At 29.4% G+C, this 20,341-nt stretch overlaps 2 long non-coding RNA genes across 4 annotated transcripts; one reads left to right on the forward strand and one right to left on the reverse strand.

Annotated features, from left to right (window-relative positions):
• Positions 1-7,870: 7,870 nt before the first annotated feature.
• On the reverse strand, positions 7,871-10,228 carry LOC145163245 (uncharacterized). Its single transcript, XR_013739672.1, has 3 exons — positions 10,178-10,228; positions 8,112-8,227; positions 7,871-7,974 (listed from the first exon to the last, which is right to left on the reverse strand). It is a non-coding gene; the product is annotated as an uncharacterized LOC145163245 (long non-coding RNA).
• Positions 10,229-13,106: 2,878 nt separating this feature from the next.
• On the forward strand, positions 13,107-19,535 carry LOC145163091 (uncharacterized). Of its 3 annotated transcripts, none has more exons than XR_013739554.1 (6): positions 13,107-13,182; positions 13,277-13,414; positions 14,030-14,109; positions 14,535-14,680; positions 15,325-15,418; positions 19,294-19,535. It is a non-coding gene; the product is annotated as an uncharacterized LOC145163091 (long non-coding RNA). The 3 variants fall into 3 exon arrangements; XR_013739553.1 differs by having other exon boundaries at positions 19,315-19,535; XR_013739555.1 differs by having other exon boundaries at positions 14,587-14,680; positions 19,315-19,535.
• The last annotated feature ends 806 nt before the right edge of the window (positions 19,536-20,341 follow it).

Genomic DNA, 20,341 nt, shown 5'->3' on the forward strand with positions numbered 1-20,341 from the left:
TGCCCTCTCGTGGAACATCCTCATGATCTTTTTCACTGTCTCTGTCTTCTGCTTGAGAGACAGAAACTCTTGGGACAATCGTTCCCTCTCCACCTGGGGAACGAACTTGGCTCGAAACAGCTCGGTAAAGCTCTCCCACGTCACTGCAGCATGCTCTGCAGGAGAATAATCAGTCGTCACATACTTCACCAGTCCTTCGCCCCCAAGCGAAGCAGGTTCAACGCAAATCGAACCTTCAGGTTCTCAAGGAATGAACAGGTATAAAAACATCCCTCAACATCGGAGATCCATCTCATCACAACAATTGGGTCATGAGTCCCATCAAACTCTGGCGGCTTCGTGTTGCTGAACTCTCGAAACATCAATGAATCACCCCCCTGAGGCCTTGCAATTGCAAGGGCTGCGGTGGCGGCAACCTTAGTGACGGCAGCATAGCGCTCGTCAAAAGTCTCAATCAATGTGGTCTTAATAGACCCGAACATCTCTGGGATGGCCTCCTTGACAGCTGCAGCCACCTCCTCAGCAATGATCCTGCGGATCTCATCGTCACTGGTACTCGGCCTCTCGGGGTTGCTGGAGCCTGAACCTCAGGTAACCACCATATTCTCTGAAACATACACAAGGAAATCATCAGGGACAGGCTAAAGCGCACGCACAACACTTACGCATCCCTGCAAGCTCCTTAGCATTCTAAGATTCCTTCTTGATTCGCATACGGATCCGGTGCTTTCAGTAGTACGGGCCCAATACTACCTTCCATAATAATCCGTATTTGTCCCAAGTCGTCCTCTTAAGACCCTAAGTCACAAGTACAATATCCCACATGGATATCTAGCTATTCCCCCAGCAGACTTCTCGAACTAAATATCTAGGCACTCATCCTAGACTACTCCTCAACGCTAAACTGCCTCGCAGCGATCTCCGCCATTCTCGCCATCTGCTCCATGCACAACAAGCGTACATGATATAGGGCTCAATAGACAGTCGAATAAATGATTCTTCCTCAAGTCCACAACCAAACAAGGAACGGGAAGAAAGGCTAAATCATGCATTCTAAGGCTATAAAGTCTTAACCATGTATAACTACACAGCATACAGAGAGCAAATAACAAGGATAGGTTCAATCAAAGAAGCAACCTCCTAAGCTAAGGCATCACGAATCAGGAAAATGTAGCTCATACCTCCTGAAGATACCTAGCTTACCATCTAGCATGCAGTTCTACCAGCTCTAGAATAACTCATCTCATAATATAATCAAGTAAGGGTATTTTGGGAAATCATCGTTCGGGCTCTGGCTGATTGTACACACTGCTCCGTCCTGCTTTTCTCTTAAAAATCCTTTATTATTTAGGAAAAATATTTTTAAGAAAATCATTTCTTTTTGAAAATTTTATCAACTCCTCGGTCTGACTCCAGATATACCCGAGGCTGTGCCCGAATCCCTCAAACCAAGGCTCTGATACCAACTTGTAACATCTCAAATTTTCAAAAAAAAATATTTTTAAGTTTCCCAAAAACATAGTTTTAACACCAACCCATGTCAAATATAATTGTCAAATACATAACATCATAAAACAAAGTAAGAGTATCCCAGAATCCACATATATCCTCATTATCAGACGAGTGTGTACAATCATCCCGACGCCTTCCCGTGATCCTGAGATGTACCTGAAATACATTTAAATCAACACTGTAAGCACGAAGCTTAGTGAGTTCCCTAAAATACCACATACACAAATATTTGGCCTCTCATGGCTATATCTCGATAAGGACTCTCCGGTCATGTGTCTCAATGAAGACCCTCCGGTCTCACGTCTCGTATGGACCCTCCGGTCGTAACTCAATATATATACAAAAAATAATATAACAGAATAAGTCACAAAGACAGAATGCATAATAACACATATCTTAGTATAAACAAATAAGACCCTCCAGTCAATACTACGAATAAGACCCTCCGGTCTATGACACGAATAAGACCCTCCGGTCACACATAATTTACCACACAGGTAAGTATAGTGAGAAGACTCGCCTCACGTAGAAAAGCAAATAAATCTCACACCCGAACTGCCGGTCTAGACTCCGCCTAAAATATGCCACAATAACTCTAATTAATAAATAATATTAACAACCTCGTAATGCTAGACCGAGCCTCTCAACTAAATCTCAGAAGGGTAAAAAGACCATTTTGCCCCTCTTTGGTCAAAAGTCCACAAATTGACCCAAAACTCAAAGGTCAACAAATAGTGAGAAGACTCGCCTCACGTAGAAAAGCAAATAAATCTCACACCCGAACTGCCGGTCTAGACTCCGCCTAAAATATGCCACAATAACTCTAATTAATAAATAATATTAACAACCTCGTAATGCTAGACCGAGCCTCTCAACTAAATCTCAGAAGGGTAAAAAGACCATTTTGCCCCTCTTTGGTCAAAAGTCCACAAATTGACCCAAAACTCAAAGGTCAACAAAATTCAACACCCAGCGCGTACGCTGGGCATACAACTCTCTACGCTAGGCGTACTGGTGGCTAAGCATGCAACGGGGGTTTTCAAGTCTACGTTGCGTATAGTTGGGAGTATGCACGATGTACTCCTCGGACTCCCATTTCCCACTTCCCTTGGTCTTAATTCATTAAAACAAGTAGTCCAACTATAGATCTGAGCTAAATAAGGCCTTTTGATTCATCAATTTGCTTACTTTAAGCCTTTGCAAGGCTAGTCAAGACCCAAACCCATAAACTCTAACTTTCTCAATACAAAAGACCATACAACTCATGCATGGAGAGATCTGGATGTCCAAGCACTTATTTTTATGGATCAAGACACTCTAATACATATAAAAAGCAGAAGAATAGCTCTGGAGTTCATCAAGCTCACAAAGCTCCATACTTGGGACATACAATGACGGACGTAGAATGTTCTAGTAGGGGTGGCACTAATTTATTTTTGAATAAAATTATATTAGTAGTGGCACTCGTATTTTAAGCCGGTGCACCTAATAGAAAAAACATAAGAAAAAAACATTAAAAAAAATTTACACTACGTGCCAGAATCGGAGCGGTGGCCCGGGACCCCCCGGGCTCCACTAAGGTCCGCCACTGTGGACATAAAACCCTAAAAGGACCCAAACAAGAACTAGAACAAACAATGAACAATTTTTAAACTTGATACCTCTGGAAGATGCAACAACTGAAGTATAAATCAGATTCCAAGAGCTAGAAGCACCAACTATCTTTCCTTCAAGGCTTCTTCTTCACCAAAAGCTTCACAAGAACACCCAAAAGAGTCATAAACACTTACACAAGCTAGAGAGACGAGATTAGGGTTTAGGGGAGGTTGGAGGCTGATGATGGTGGCTAGAAATGAGGTCGCAGGTTTTTAAAGAAATTCGCTGAAAAAAATTTTGAAAAAAAAAAACTTTTTTTTTAAAAAAAAAAATAAAAAAAATAAAAAAAAATTGATTTTTTATATTTTTTTTGTTTTTCATAGAAACTAAACCTATATATATATATATATATATAATAATAATAATAATAATAATAATAAATGAAACTTTTATTGCCACGTGTCGCTTTTTTAGAACCTAATTTGACACGTGTCATCTTAACGTATTTCTAAGTTTTTATTTTACCGCTTAAATTTCTTAGTCCACGATTGTTACGATTCCTTTGTTTTGGATTAGGATATCCCATAAAATCAGTAGTAAATCTTTAACAAATTATAACATTAATAGCAAGAAATTCGGCACCTAATCTTTTCCAATTTTGAATCGAATACCCTACGCCCCTTCCTCCATAATTGTGTCTTCCTTCTATATTTTCAAATATTTGCTTCATCTTCTACACTCTCCATCGGTTGTTCTTAATTAAAAGGTTGTCACCATGTCTCCGTGAACGAAGTTATGTAAGGTTTCTTCACTCAAACTCTTATCGTTTCCTTCTGATTTCGACTTTCTTCTTTTCTTCGTCTCTAATTTGACGAGACCTCGTGCTTCTTTTGCTTGAATTCCTATCTGATTTCCATGGGTTTAAGTATCATATGGTTAGAAATAACAATCATGAGTAGGTCAACCTGCCTAATCTCCTTTGGGTTTAGGTATCGGATGGTCAAACTGCCCTTGAAGAACAACCCTTTAAAACTATAATTTAAAGTTCAAAATCCCCAATTCAGTTACTATATTTTATCACTTACAGATTTTGTAATGTTTCTCATAGGATTCAAACAAAAATGATTTATTTTGAAGAAATATGGATGAAATTGTTGCTAAAGCTAATTTTGGTCTTGATACACAAATGGAAACTTCATACGTCATATCTCAAAAAGTAAGTATTACATTTATGGCTATTATATACAATGCAGTTTTCTTTCTTGATGTCAGAGAGTATTCTTTTTAATCCCATCGTTGATTTGTGGTGGAGTACGAAATAGATTGATATGTTGAAGTGGTCATGTGAAATGTTTTTGTATTAACAACCTTCTACACATTTTAGTACATTTTATTTTATTTAAGATATTCATATATCTTTACTTCTAGGTTTCCATGTGAACTATTCTAAATCAACTTTGAATGTAAGCTTAGGCAAGCAAATTGATTTTGATTATGATTAATTAATGTATTTTTATGTATTATTCCATGAATTGGAGAGAATTAATGGGATGCTCCATGTTGGCGGTCAAATAAAACCATACCAAGGGTTGCATCTGTCATTTTGAGGTAAAAATATTCCTCAAATCAAAGCGCTTTCAGTTAGAGATTATTCTTTTTTTGTAGAAGAAATCCATTCTATTGATCAATTTACATTGTTTAAGAGTATCCTACCACGAAGACACCCTAGAAAAACTCATTATAGAAGGTTGGTATTTAGAAGATATTAAATATATAACCATCTTTGGATTTTGGTATCTACAAAGGGTCTAATTGTCATTTTGACATTTGCATATAGAAATTATTTCTAAGTTGACTGTGATATCTAATTCTATTGTTGATTGGACGTTGAAGTTTGCTTCACGTGATTCAAGTGTTGGTGTTTATTTCAAATTTAAATTGATGGGTAAAAACATAAACAAATGAATTAAAAAAGAAAAGATGGATGACTAAACAAAATGTATGTGAAAAAGGTCAAAATGGTCAAAGTAAATAAAAAATAGAAAAAATAAAAACTTAAAAGAATAAAAACAGAAAAAAAACACTGTAGTTGAATTGCAAGGTTAAGGATTTGGTAAGAGCAATGATAGGACTAAATTGCCCTTTTTCCCTTTAATCATTTTTTTGCAGCAGATCATCCACCCTTATAGTAAAAAATGTTAAAAAAAAAACTAAACTTTCTGTTATAAGAGTTTTACATAAGAGAAGTATGATGTTATATTATGATTATTAATCTTTAACAAAATAAGAATATTTGAGTAAAATCGATCCATGTTCAAAAGAAATGTAATATAAAACAGGATCCATACTTTCAATGATGTGTAATTTAAAAATCAATCAAAAATAGATTACTAAATAGCATGGTACTTCTGAAAATTTATTTTAAAGAAAGAATTTATGAAAAACTTAATCCAGATGAATAAAAACATAAACAAATGAATAAAAACAGAAAAGATGGATGAATAAACACAATATATGTGAAAAGGTCAAAATGGTCAAATTGAATAAAAAATAGAAAAAATAAAAACTCAAACAAACGAATAAAAACAGGGAAAAAAAAGCATTGTAGTTGGATTTTATGGTGGTGGATTTCGTAAGAGGCATGAAAGGACAAAATTACCCTTTTTCCCTTTAATCATTTTTTTGCAGCAGAAGATCCACCCTTATAGAAAAGAAGGTTAAAAAACTAACATTTCTGTTATAAGAGTTTTACATAAGAAAAGTATGATGCTATATTATGTTAATTAGACTTCAACAAAATAAGAAAATTTGAGTAAAATAGATCCCTGTAAATATAGAGCAATTGCACTAGATAGATTAATGGTGAGGCATACCTTATGATTTAGAAAGTAAGTATAGCTGTATCTAATAAATCTAAAAAACTACATTTGGTAAATAATCATATTATTCATCGTATTTTTTAAAGGTATTTTTTAAATAAATTATAAGTACTCTTAAGATTAACTATGTTTTATTAAACAGGGCCGCAAGGAAGAAGATACTATTGATGCTCGATAATTAAATGGCATTTGGACACAAGTAGGTGAACTAATTTATACAACTTTAAAAAAATTTGAGGTTACTAAGTGGAACTAAACTGAAAGTTGGTTAGTAAATTTATTATAAATAAGTTTCCAAATACATTGTCATGTATTACCTTATTATAATAAGGTCAATAGTCAAGTGGTAAACATGCCACTTTTACTTTTCCATGTCTCTTCTCTTCTTGAGTAGACCATCGAAACCTTTTCCTTTTTATAAAATTCAAAATATTATCATTTTGCCAACCAATTATGTGCCTTCTAAGCTCTTCAATATTTTTTTTCAATATCATTCAAATTTTATATACTTTTACTTTTTTTTTCATCCTGTAAGTTTTTTTTTCATCTATTAAATACTATGGCATGGTCTTTCAAGTTGTGTATAATGGTTTGTTTATAAGGAAATATTGATTTTAATAATTTGAAAAACATGCATGTGTTAAGGTCAAAATCTTGAAACATGGTTCTTAATTTTTGACACCATGTGAGAAGACTCTTCCACAATGATCTTCATGTGTATGGTGACACAATATAAATGACAAATCAATATTACAGTAATCCAGTTTGTGCCTTAGTTAATGTGCAAGTAATAAACAAATGTAAACTAAAAGACTATGTTATTGTATTGTTGGTGTCAATGATTAATTAAGATGATGCTACAAAGGACATTTGAAGATTTTATTTAATTTCTCTTTTAAATCATATGGCCACAGAGGTGGTATTGGTATCTCATAGAAAAAGTCAAAGCTAATCAATCATAATGCAATGGTTAAATGAAAGTTTGGTATATTATTTTAGTTCCCTCCTCTAGATGATTAGTTTCCCCCTCTATTATTATAAATTTTATCTTAAAAATAATAAAAGACGAGATTTGATTTCCGTATTTGTGTTTTATTTGAAAAGCAATATTATTATTATTTATTTTTTATTGTTAACTATAAATAAATAGTTATATATTTATATGTAATGTAGCAAGCTTCGATACAAATATATATTTCAAAAATATAAAGGGTTCATATTAACATATAAATCAATTCTATCCATATTAATAAATATTGTGTTTTCAACAATTTAATTTTTCCGCATATCTCCAAATGTCTTCAATTTAAGAAAACTAAAACATTATTTTATTTTTAAATATATTTTTCAAACTTATTTTTAATAGTTATATAAATTTCAAAAAAATCCATATGATGTTTTTAGATATCCAGATTTATCATCTAAATTTGAGAGATGAGTTTATTTGAATTTATCTTCTAAGTTTAATATATACGTTTATTTTATTAAAAATTATATAAATTGGTGTTTGTAAATTTATGATTAATGAATGTTTTTGTTATTATACATGTTATTTTAATTTATCAACCGTATAACACACGAGTTTTAAGGATGACAATTTGATCAATAAAACTTCTAATATTGTATAAAAATAAGTGTGTCAACATGTATGTTAAAATATTATGTTTATTTTACTTATTACATTAATTTAGGTTTACTTACAATTCAAAATATGTTGTATTTTTTGTTGACATTTAATATTTTTTTTTTCTATATAATAATTTTAAACATATCAACCGTGGTTTCCACGGGTTATAACCTAGTATATATATATATATATATATATATATATATATATATATATATATATATATTCTTAATAAAAGAGTGCTTTGCACGCCACGTGTCCCTCTTTTGCACCTCCTACTTGCCACGTGTCCTTCACAGAAAAAAGTCTTGTACTGATTTTCTCGCCCATGCGATTCTTCAATTGTCAATAACTCATCTCCTAAGATTAAGGAAATTAGTTTTCAATTAGTTTTACACTGCATTCAAATTACGTATTATACATGTAAAGAACATTTTCAAACTTTAATAGGGATATGCAATCCCTTAAAATCAGCTATTCATAATCCCCCAACTTACAAATATTGATTTCGTGATTGATATCTTCTTCGCTTCTTCATTGAAGTCTTGGAACCTGTATTCAAGAATTCTTCTGTCTCTACAGCCTACCGAAGGTATATCTCCATCTGTTTAGTCTACAAAAAAAAATGTTAGTTATTTGTGTTTTTGTGATCTATAAAAACTTATTTACTCTATTTCCTTTTCTTCTCCTTCGGTTACGATTCTTCTTCTCAATCTCTTACTTATTTTGAGGAATTGAGTTTCATATATCATCCTACTTTCATTCTGTAGGAGATACCATACGACATATATATCACCCTCCTCTTTCTTTATAACTTTCAGCTTTTTAATAAAATAACATCATCAATAGTGTATTTTTCAGCATAAAAGAATTAATTATACCAAAAATGCCCTTTTATAATCTTTACACTCTAATTCCTGCCAACAAGCTTTAGTTCTCGAAAAAAACTCAATCAAAATACACACCTGATCATTGATTGCTTTATGTTTATGTGATTTGCAATATATTATTTACTTTATTTCTTTTTTCTTCTCCCTCTGTTACGATATTTCTTCTCCTTCAATTACTTTTTTTTGAGGAATGGACCATGGAAAACCGGAATAGTAATCCAAGGTTCCATTCCATGTTAAGTTTGTTTCATTATAACCACTTTTGTTATTAACATTGTAATTTATCACTCTAAATGTTATATGCAAAAAAAAAAAAATTATAAGTAAAAAAAACTTTAAATGTAAGCAAAAAATAGCATTGTACTTTGATTAAAAAAAAAATTCTGCAAGGTTATCTTTCTTTTTCTTCAAATCTAATTATAAGAATGATGTTATAAAAAATACAAATGAGACCACGAATTTCACTGTTTTGCCCCTACTAAAAAAAAACTACTTTAAAATAACAAATATTTATGCCATGTCATTTTTTCTGCATTTTATATAGAAAAATTAAATTAAACAATGAAACTTTAGAAAATATGCATCATATAGCATTGTACTTTCTAAAAAAAATTAACAAATTTCCATAATATAGTATGATTTTTACTGTGTGACTGATTTGCCCTTGAAATTCTACATCTTTTACAGGAAAAAAAATAAATAAATAAAATAAAGAAAAACTTCAAAAGTATGCCCCTGAAATTCATACTTTTCTGATCGTCAAGCCAAAAAATACTCTGTATAATATATGTTTCTATTCTTTAACATTTGTTTTTGTTTTTTTCATAAATTGTTCATGTTAAGATAACTTCACACAACTACCATATTATAGCATCATATTATTCGTATGTAAAACTCTTATAACATAAAGTTTTTTTTGTCCAATAATTAGCATCATAAGTTACTGGTATAAGAGTTTTATAACAGAAAGTTTTAGTTTTTCATTTGTTAACTCAAAGCAACATTTTAGGGCAATCTACTTTTGTTATTTCCTTATTAGCATATTATAGTGTCTTACTTTTATATTGTAACAATTTTGTAAAAGCCATTTTACATAATGTTTAATTTTTTCATTTTTTTACTCAAAGGGCAAATGGCCAATTTACTTTTTGCTATGTCTATTTACCAAATGAATGGAAGTATGAATCTAAAATCGTCTACTATACTAATATAGATATATTGCTGATAGTTCTGTACATAACAGAAAAGGGACATGTTTTTTTTTTCTATTGAGAAATAAAAGATTAATAGAAAAGGGCATGATTGTCCTTTTTGCCCTTAAAGGGCAAAAAGGGCAATGTAAAATAGTTATCGTCTTATTAGCATATTATAACATAATACTTTTGTGTTGTAACATTTTCATAACAAAACGTTTCGTTTATTTTACTCTAATAGTAAATGACTTGGTGCAATTGAAAGAATAAAGGACACAAAGGGCAATCTGGTTTTTTCATGGTTGTTACCAACACTACAACATAGAGACAAAGATGTCAAATTTTAATTATTACTTAAAATATATATATATATATATATATATATATATATATATATATATATATATATATATATATATATATATATATATATATATATATATAAACACAATTTAAACGGAAGATTTTTTTTGTACTCACCACTCTATTCCTGCCATGGTTTTGATATTGAATTGCAGTTTTGACATTATGTAACATTTGCACAAAACATACATTATTTCATTTTTTGAATTCCACTTCACTTTAAAATAAGAAAATAATTAACAGTCCACCTACATGCACTCTACCCTTCATGCAAGAGTTTGAAAATAGAAAAAAAAAATTATATAAAACACAAACATTATTCATTAAACATTGCATTAACCAATAAGAACATAATAATGGTAGGCACTCTCTTGCTTAAAAGGCTAAGATGGTTAGTCTATGTTTTTTCATACATTTACCATTTTTATGTAAAATATACATTAAAAAATATATATTACCCTTTTGAAAACAAAAGGGTATGCGAGTAAATTGGATTTCATAGATTTTAGGACAGAATGTTGAAATCCACATGTCAAAGGATTTGTGAATTTCAATTAGATTCAATCTAGTACTCATTTGCAACCAATGCCATAATGGAATGGAATTGGATTCCAATTCCGTTCAAACTTCACGTCTATTACAACTAAACGATTAGAGAGTCAGAAAAAAAATACAATTTAATACACAGTAGCAACATCAGTTTTTTTGAAACAACTTGATCTTAAATTGATAGTCATGTTATCCACGACACGTTTGACCACAACTGGTTTATAAGCTCCTACAGATCCTAGCAAATAACAAATGCATCCAGATTAATGCCATTAACTAAAATTATCATTATTTAGAAAAGTGAACAGCAAATCAAACGAATTTACGAAAAATATGCCAAGATTTGAAACGCAAATCCTAAAAAAATCCCACAATAAGAATTGATTATAATCCGTTTATATTTCAGTAAAAATATGTATACCTGCATCCGAAATTCCTCTTCTTCTCTTTGTTACCAGTTGTGTCATTGTGTTATCCTGCTGAACAAGTAGCTTCCGAATAGGTCACCATTTATTGGAAACCATCGTTGTCTTCTAAATACTCTTCTCCATCATCTTCATTTTGTTAATCTTTTTATCTTGCTCAGATATCATTGACATTTCTAGGAGATTGTACCGACGAAAACATTACCCCCAAATCTGAAGGTTTAGATCCTGAAAGAAGTACTCCACAATTAGCTATGTAACACCTTCTATTTTAAAGTATTTACATTTCTAACCCCCCCTAATTTTCTTCGATTTTGTTAATAAAGCAATATATATACATAAATTTCATTATATTATTTTTCTTAATTTATGTTGTGAATTGTTTTATCATTACAAAAAATAACATAATAATACTTATATAAATACAACATTACTTAGTTTGCTATATAAAAACAAAAGCAAAATATAATAAATATATTTTAATATTTTATAATTACTTATTTTGTTAATAACTGAATACAAAATACTCATCATTTACTTGTGTTATTTTGCCAAGTAACTCATATGTCAAACAAATAAATCCAACTATATTATTTTTGTTAATTTTATTAATATTTTATATAATTAATAAATAAATATAACCTACTGTATGTGTCGTAATCGTACTAGGTGCTACTGTTTATTTCATTCTAATTTAAAATTCCATTTAAATTTTAAAATAGATTTTTTATATATGATGGTCAACAATTTTATATGTCAATTCAATTTATATAACATATACAATATGAACATTTTTAAATAATTTATTCCTAAACAACGTCCTAAATATCGTCAAAACATATTAAATATTTTGCAGAATCATACGTTATGACATTAAAGACACATAATATAAATATGTGAATTAATAATTGTTTCAAAATAATAGATTACTCACCATGATTTACACGCTATTTCTTTATTATTCAATTTGTGAATTAAATTTTATTCAATTTACCGGACTTATCAATCTTCTTTCCATACTTTAAGATTATTACTTTTATTTTTAACTTTAATTCATTATTTTTCATTATTAATCAAACAAGAACATGGATGTCAAAAATAGAAAGATATATTTGGATAATAGATAATTCAAGAAAAACTATAACGCATCATCGTCTTAACATTTACCTACTGCACATGCTATTAATTTTAGCCAATACGACAATTTTCCGACTTTTTTCTTACATATGTAATATGTTGTATTTATTTATTTTAAATCTATTATTCATTATTATTTTAAAAATTAAAGAATTTTTATAAAATATAAAATCTTTAACTTTATAACAAAATATTATTAAATTGTTTATTACTATTTTACAGGTTCAAACTATCTATATTCTTAAATTTATTCTCTTTTTAAGAATTCATATTATTTTTATTATTACTAACTATTTTTTTTCTTATTATATAACAGATGTCTACAATCGCCATCGTCATTTAATATCTACATATTATTAAATTTTTTATTATCGTTGCTAAATAATTAAGTGATAATTTAATTAAAATCATTTTAAATTTTTTGTCCGTGGTATCCACGGGTTATAACCTACTATATATATATATATATATATATATATATATATATATATATATATATATATATACATACTAGGTTATAACTCGTGGACATCACAGGTGAAAAAGGTAAAAATAATTTTAATTAAATTATAAGGTAATTATTGATAATGATAAAAAAATAATAAATATAAATGTTTTGTCGGTAAGTTCATAATGATTCAATGGTTGGTTGAAACTATATTCCTTGTTTAAAATTAACAATTTTAATCCGATTTTACTTTGAACTATAGATAAAGCAACATATAAGTACGTAGGTAAATACATGATCCTTGAGAAACAAACATATTATATATGCAAGGCCGGTCAATGGGCGGGCGAGCTGGGCCAAGGCGAGGGCAACAATCGGATGAGATTTTCTATGTCTCTTATGGTTCACATTTTATTTGGGCCAAACTTAGTTACCGAGTAGGCAAAATAAGGGCGCCAACGTGAAAATCAGAACTCACTTGAGCGGTAAAAGAGACACGCACGCGACACACTTCAATGTATGGGTAAACGCAACGTCGCGACACGCCTAGATGGAGGAGTCTCGTTTAGTCCTTTGCTGATCGCTTTTTCATTTAAATCTAAGTCATCCTCTGATTTCTTTATTCAAGCTCTAAAATCTCCTGATTTTTTATTTCAGATATCTTCTTCTCGGTGTGTCCTTTGGTCCCTCATAACCTGATTTTGGATTTAAACTCTAAGTTCGCATTCTCCCATATATTAGTTTTTTGATTTCTGGAATTCGGTTTGTAAAGCATTTAGCTATCAAAGTGCTGAGGTAAATATTCTGATTTTTTATATTAATTTTCTTACTTTCTATAATTATTAATGTTTTTTGATTTCTAAATTATGATTGTAAAGCAGTGAACCAGTGAAGTTATTAATTTGTGTTAGGAGAACTGAAGGCACTGAGCACTGGAGTAAATTTTATGAATTATGATATTAGTTTCTAAAAATGTATAAATGTCCTGATGTTTGAAATTATGATTGTGATGTTTTTCACATAAACAAAATGTTCATTATGCTTTATGTTTACAGAAACAATATTTTGCTTTTATTAGTTATATTGTTGTTCACTTATTTATAGTAGAGATTCTTAAAAGTGTTTAGGATTTGTATGACATTTTTCTTTAAAAGTTTTATGAATTATTTGGCTTTGTTTTTTGATATTTTTAATACTACTTTCTACATATTTAGATCATTGGGGCTATATGGAAGAAGTGCTAAGTACAATTGCTTTAGATTAGCAAAACAGAAATGAAAGCTTATTTTATATTTTTTCTCATAATACTTGTATTGATGTTTCCATCTATTGTTCATTTTTTTTTCATTATTGTAAGAAAATATGAATATTTACATATAATCACTTACATGTTCAATATGCAATATGCAGGAATATTCTGTTTGAAAATGATAGCCAAAAGGCGTTCTCCGAAAAACGGAAATGAAGACCGGTGTATTTGAAATGATCAGGTACTTTGAAAATTTTCATCGAAAATAACTCTTCAATTTTGAAAATCGAAAATGCTAAAAATTAGGAGATTATTGTTGATCATATATATTCAAAATTAAAAATAAATTTATTTTAATGATTTATCTTCCATATTTTGTGAATACAAGCTCAATCTACAAAGAAATTTAGCTTAAATTCAACTTAAACTATAAACGAATATGACAAAATTGGAGATTAAATTAAAATACAAAAAGAGAAAAAGGATTGAACATGTATGGTATTGAAAAACATGTGTAGGGTAAAATCATTTCTGTAGTTTTTTAGTTGATTTGGTTAATAGATGAGTATTGTGTTTTTGACGGGTTTAATCCAAAGAATTAATGGTTTTATTAGGAGGGATGTGATTTTGATTAACAATATGTTGTTTTTGCATGTTGAAGAGCAGATGCTACTGTTATCATCATAATATTACTTCTAACATATCTTTAAATTGGAAGCGTATGATACCTATTATGTTGGGGAAAGGAGAGCTTAAGGGAACGATGTTGATTAAGGTTTCTGGGGATAGTTTATCTATTTTATGGTTTTTAGGTAAGTTGTATGGTGTTACCCCTTATTACATTCTTCTGTTCAATAATTGGTTGTTGGGGTATATGTGATGGTGAGAGAAGGATCATTAGGTTTATTTATTGCTATTATAGGGAGATTATATACAAGTTTTGTATCTATTGGGGCTTTATGATGAGTATGGACGATATTGACCCTGGTATTCATGTGGTTATGTTTTGTCAAGAAAATGTGTATCGGTATTACTACAAGGATAAGTATAATGCCAAGAGTAGTGTTAATTACTGTTATAAGGGGTATAGTTACAATCTTAATGGCAGTTTGTCGAATTTTGTTGGATATGGACGATTTTGCCATTGACTATCCTTTGTTTTTTGCCTGGCCCAACTTTGTTTATCTTGTTGTCTTTTTTTTTTTTATTATTATTATTATTATGATAAATTTGATGCTTTTTTCTTATTGGGCATTAGTACTTGACTCCAATATTTGGAATTTAATTTTAAAAAGAGCATATATTATAACCTCTGTTGGATCATATGATTATGCTTCTAATTTAAAACATCTTCTCCATATTAATTTTTATTCATACGAATTTCATTAAAATGAAATATATATGTTGTGTTTACTTTTCCATTTAAATATTTGTTCTTTTTGTCAAATTTTTGTAGGCTTTGTTTGGTCTGTTCACACATGAGATTGTAAATGATCATTCTTGTTGTTGATAAAGTATAGAAAGTCAACTGCCAAGTTACACTAATACATGTAAGTATCTTTTTTCCCGGTTGTAGTAAGTTGTAGTAATACTGTTGTAGTATACAACAACTTACATACATCTATTTATGTATTATAGCATCATTGCTTCGTATTTATATATAACAAAGATGTATTTTAGCTTTTTCTTTCATTTTAAGGCATTGTTACACATAATAAATTATTTTATAAAGTGTAGGGTTATAAAGGGAAGTGATTTTATTAAGAATATGGCTCTAATAGGAAAAACCGAAAGTGGAATAGTAAAAATTATTAAAAAATTATATATGACGTCACTAAGAAATAAGTAGAAATACCAAAACATGAAAAGTATAAGTAAATTAACAGTAGGGGTAATATGGTCTTTATGTAATTTAAAAATACTAAAATCATATTCAATGTAATCACAATTACGCCAATCTTATTTTATATATTAGTAAATATAAAAAAAATAAACACTTAGTATATTGAAAATTTTAAATAACCAAACAATTACAAATAAGAGTAATGTCATAAATATATGCCAAAGTAGGTTTGTCCTATTAGGAATGCCAATATTTGGTATAATGTAACAAAAAATGGCATAAGTGTCCAGATCTGTTAATAAAAAATATGCATATTTTTTATTAGTATATAACACATAAACAGAAAAAAAAAAGAATAAAAACCATATAAATAAGAGTAATGTCATAAACATATGCGAAAGTAGGTTGCCCTATTAGGATCAATGTCATTGAATAACATATAATTATAAATTGAAAAATGCAATAATTTCAGTTTTTTTTTTATAAAAGGGCATAATTGTCCATTTCTGTTACAACAAAGTACTGGAAAACTAATTTTTATTAAAATATAACACTTAAACAGAAAATTTGAAATAAACAAACAATTACAAAATAAGATTAATGTCATAAACATATGCAAAAATAGGTTGCCTTATTAGGAATGCCAATATTTGGTATAATGTAACAAAAAAGAGCATAAGTGTCCAGATCTGTTAATAAAAAGAAAAAAAAGAATAAAAACAATATAAATAAGAGTAATTTCATAAACATATGCGAAAGTAGGTTGCCCTATTAGGATTAATGCCATTGAATAACACAATTATAAATTGAAGAATGCAATAATTTCAGTTTTTTGTTGTAAAAGGGCATAACTGTCCATTTATGTTACAACAAAATACAGGCAAACTAACTTTTATTAAAATATAACACATAAACAAAAAATTTTAAATAAACAATTACAAATTAAGATTAGTGTCATAACCAAATGCAAAAGTAGGTTGCCCTAATAGGAATGTCATTAATGTCACAAAAATTATATAATGGCATTTTTTTTTTGTCATGGAATAACACAGAAACACGAATTAAACAATGCAATAATTTATGTTATTTGTTTAAAAAAAAAGAATGGCAGCTTTATTCTAATATAAAATAAAAGGGCATAATCGTCCTTTTCTGCAAAAAATGATGTGGACTAAATAGTAGAAAATATTTATTTGGTTGTGATACAGGATACTGGTCTAAGCATCATTAATAGTAGGACGTCATTATAATCAATATCATTTAGCATATTGTATAATAGCATAGTTTATAGAGAAGAAATGTATAGAAATGAGAAGAATATATAAATAATCAAAATAAGAATACACGATTTGTTAGAATTACACATACAGAAACAGGGATGCTTTACCAGAATTGCAGAGTCTTTTAGGGTTTAGATACGAGAGTTTTGAGTGTGTATTTTTGGGACCTAAACCAACAAAAGCTATCATATATTCGTGAGAACAATAGATTAAGAGGGCAGATTAAAAAGGAAATTATGAGGATTGAAATCTTTTTAGACTGAGCGTGAGAACTTGAGATCAACAGTTATGTTAGTATTTGTTTGAATCGAGTACTCTAGAGCGACATTGATCCGAACGCCTTGTCTTCTTCAACATCAATTATTAGGCGTTCAATGTTAATTAGGAGAATGAATAGTTGTGCCTTCCAATATAACCCTTCCCTATATATATATATATATATATATATATATATATATATATATATATATATATATATATATATATATATATATATATATATATATATATATATATAGTCCGGATCCGGTAGGAACCAAAAAATTGGTAGGAACCGTAATGACTATTCTCTACCAATCATTTCGTTAAGGGCACCAACGTCAAACCCATTTACTTGGCCATGACGCGTTCGCACGCGTCGCATGTGTATGGAACATAATACGAACTCGAAGGAATAATCATATGCGACGAACGTCCATGGAACGTCATTTAAATGACTTTTCATTTTCTTTAACATTTATTTTGATTTTTTTATTGTTCGTTAAAAAAAAATTCAATTTTTTTTTCTTAAATAGATATATGCTCGGTTTTAATGTTTTTATATTTTTTTCATTTTTTCTATATTTTTTCGCTTTTTTTATTTTTTCGTTTTTTTTTAAATTATTATTATCTTTTTCGTTTTATTTTGTTTTTTTTAATATATTTACTACATACTTGAAGATAGTAGGATTTTTTTTTTTATTTTTGTTTTTATTTTATGATTTTTTTGATTTTTTAAATTATACATCGGTTTGAGTTTTCTAATGTTTAACAATTATAAAATTTTAAATAAGAAGAATATTAAGGATCATAATATTTTTCATTCATACTTTTTTTTGAATTATATTATTTTTGGTTCATAAAATTTTGAATCATAACGATATTATGCATCATACAATTTTGGATCATATTAATTTGAATCATTTTAATTTGTGTCATATTATATTGAATTAAATAAAGTTTTTGTTCAATACAACATTTAGATCATTATAATTTTTGAATCATAAAAAATATAATAATTAAGGATCATTAAATATTTGAATCAAAATATTTTTAGATCATAACAAGTTAAGGATCATAAACATATTGAATCATAATATTTTTGAATCATCTCTATTTGGATCATATTATGTTCAACATTTTTTTAAAACATCCAATCTTGTAAAATCAAGTTTAGTATCTAAAACACCTTATTTTTTAGCAGTTCTTTTTACAAAGTCATTACAATAATGAGTAGAAGTATTTTTATAATTTTTGGAGATTTTTTTTTGGGTTTTTTTATAAATATAAAAAATATTTTTTTTTTCAAAATTTTCAGGTACCCAATATTTATAAACATTGTTTCGATGAATGGATTAATTTTCTGAAGGAAAAAAAATACAATTTCCATAAAGCATTTGCTACGTTTCCCAAACTCGGCTATTACCGGTAACATCAAATTCACGTGCTCCTTCATCGCCTGCTTCCATAATCGGCTGCTTATCATACGAATTTGAGTCACCAAAAAAAATATTTCAGAGTAATCGAACTCCAAGAAAAAAGATAACGATATAAAAAAATCACAATTCAAAGAAAAAACGATTTCTGAGATATTACGCTACTTGATTTCACACCTATGGTTTGTCCGTCGATTAATCGATCTCTTTGTAGATTGCTTGTCCACCCAGGTTCGTGAATTGCACTCTTAATTCGAAATAAAGCAATCTCAAATTCTTTTTTCTTCTTTCCCATGTACAATGTGTATAGAGTGAGTTAGGTCTGATGGGTAATGTGGAATTAACATCACTACAGGCAATGATCCTGTCATCTATAGTTGAGAATCAAGTATACGGTGTAATAATCATTGAAATGATGCTCTACACATATAGACATGGTGGTGGCGCTACTCCCGATTTAAACAGCCAGCTTATGCTAAATTCGGCTACTTCACAGTTGATTCACAAAATATTTTCAAATCCATTGGATATAAATTGGGTTTTTGCCTTTTTTTTTTTTTTTATTTATCATTAGATTTACTTGTTTATTGACATGTTTCACTAATTAGATGCCTGGTGCAATTTCATAGTTGCTCAATCCCCAATTCATGAGAAATATGACGCAACAGCGGAAGCAACACCTTGCCTTCAAGCTTCAGTTGACTTCACCAAACATAGTTCAGGTACATTACCTAAAGCTCTGTGTATATATGTTAAACAATAATACACATATTTAAGTTCAACTACGGAAATCATTATGAATTGTTGTATACTTGTATAATCTTCAATGAATCAATATATTACTGAGGTATATCAGATATGTATGAGAAAGACACAACAAACTTCATTCACATCTCTATTAAGATAAAAAGTGATGAAATTTTGCACAAGCTTCATATGTATCACAGAATTTTGAACAAGCTAATCAAGTCTTGGATAAATTTGGATTTGTTGTGGTAGTACCCATTTGTACTTGAAGCATAACTTATAGAAAAATCATGAAATTTATATGGCTTTTCTATATTTATCTCCTTTAAATTGCCAAATATCAACCTCATGTTGGGGATTTTTACATTTTTTTGATTTAAAAAATGTGAATAATTTTGGGGATTTTTTACTCTGCCGGTGGCAGTACATGTCTCCTTCACGGACCGGTTTTGTGAAGAACAAGATAGAAAACTGGGGAGGAAGTGGGTTGTGACGAAGAAAAGAACTCGGGTGTATGTTTATTTTGTTTGATAGAGGGTATTTTTGTCATTTTAATGATGACATTGCAGCCATCACTTGTTGAAGATGATGATAAGCAACATGTAAATTAGGTGAAATTAGTTCACAAATCACCCAAAAATGAAGACAAAAACCGCAAATACCAACCACCAATATAATAAGCATCCATAGTAGGAACGAAAAGGAGCCAAGGGCAAAATTGTCCATATAGACAAAAAATCATCATCCAATGCAAAGACAACTCAAAAATCATCTTACGGAGGTGGTGACAATTAATGATGTTGTTTCTCCTATCAAAATCTCTAAAATCCAACGAAAATGATGGAATTTTCAATTTTTTTTGGTCATCACTGATTTTGTTTTGAGAAATTTGATTGATCGTGTCTATCT

Source organism: Lactuca virosa, chromosome 3 (genome assembly GCF_052849685.1).
Source record: "Lactuca virosa cultivar CGN04683 chromosome 3, Lactuca_virosa_CGN04683_v6, whole genome shotgun sequence".
In the NCBI taxonomy this organism is placed as follows: domain Eukaryota; kingdom Viridiplantae; phylum Streptophyta; class Magnoliopsida; order Asterales; family Asteraceae; genus Lactuca; species Lactuca virosa.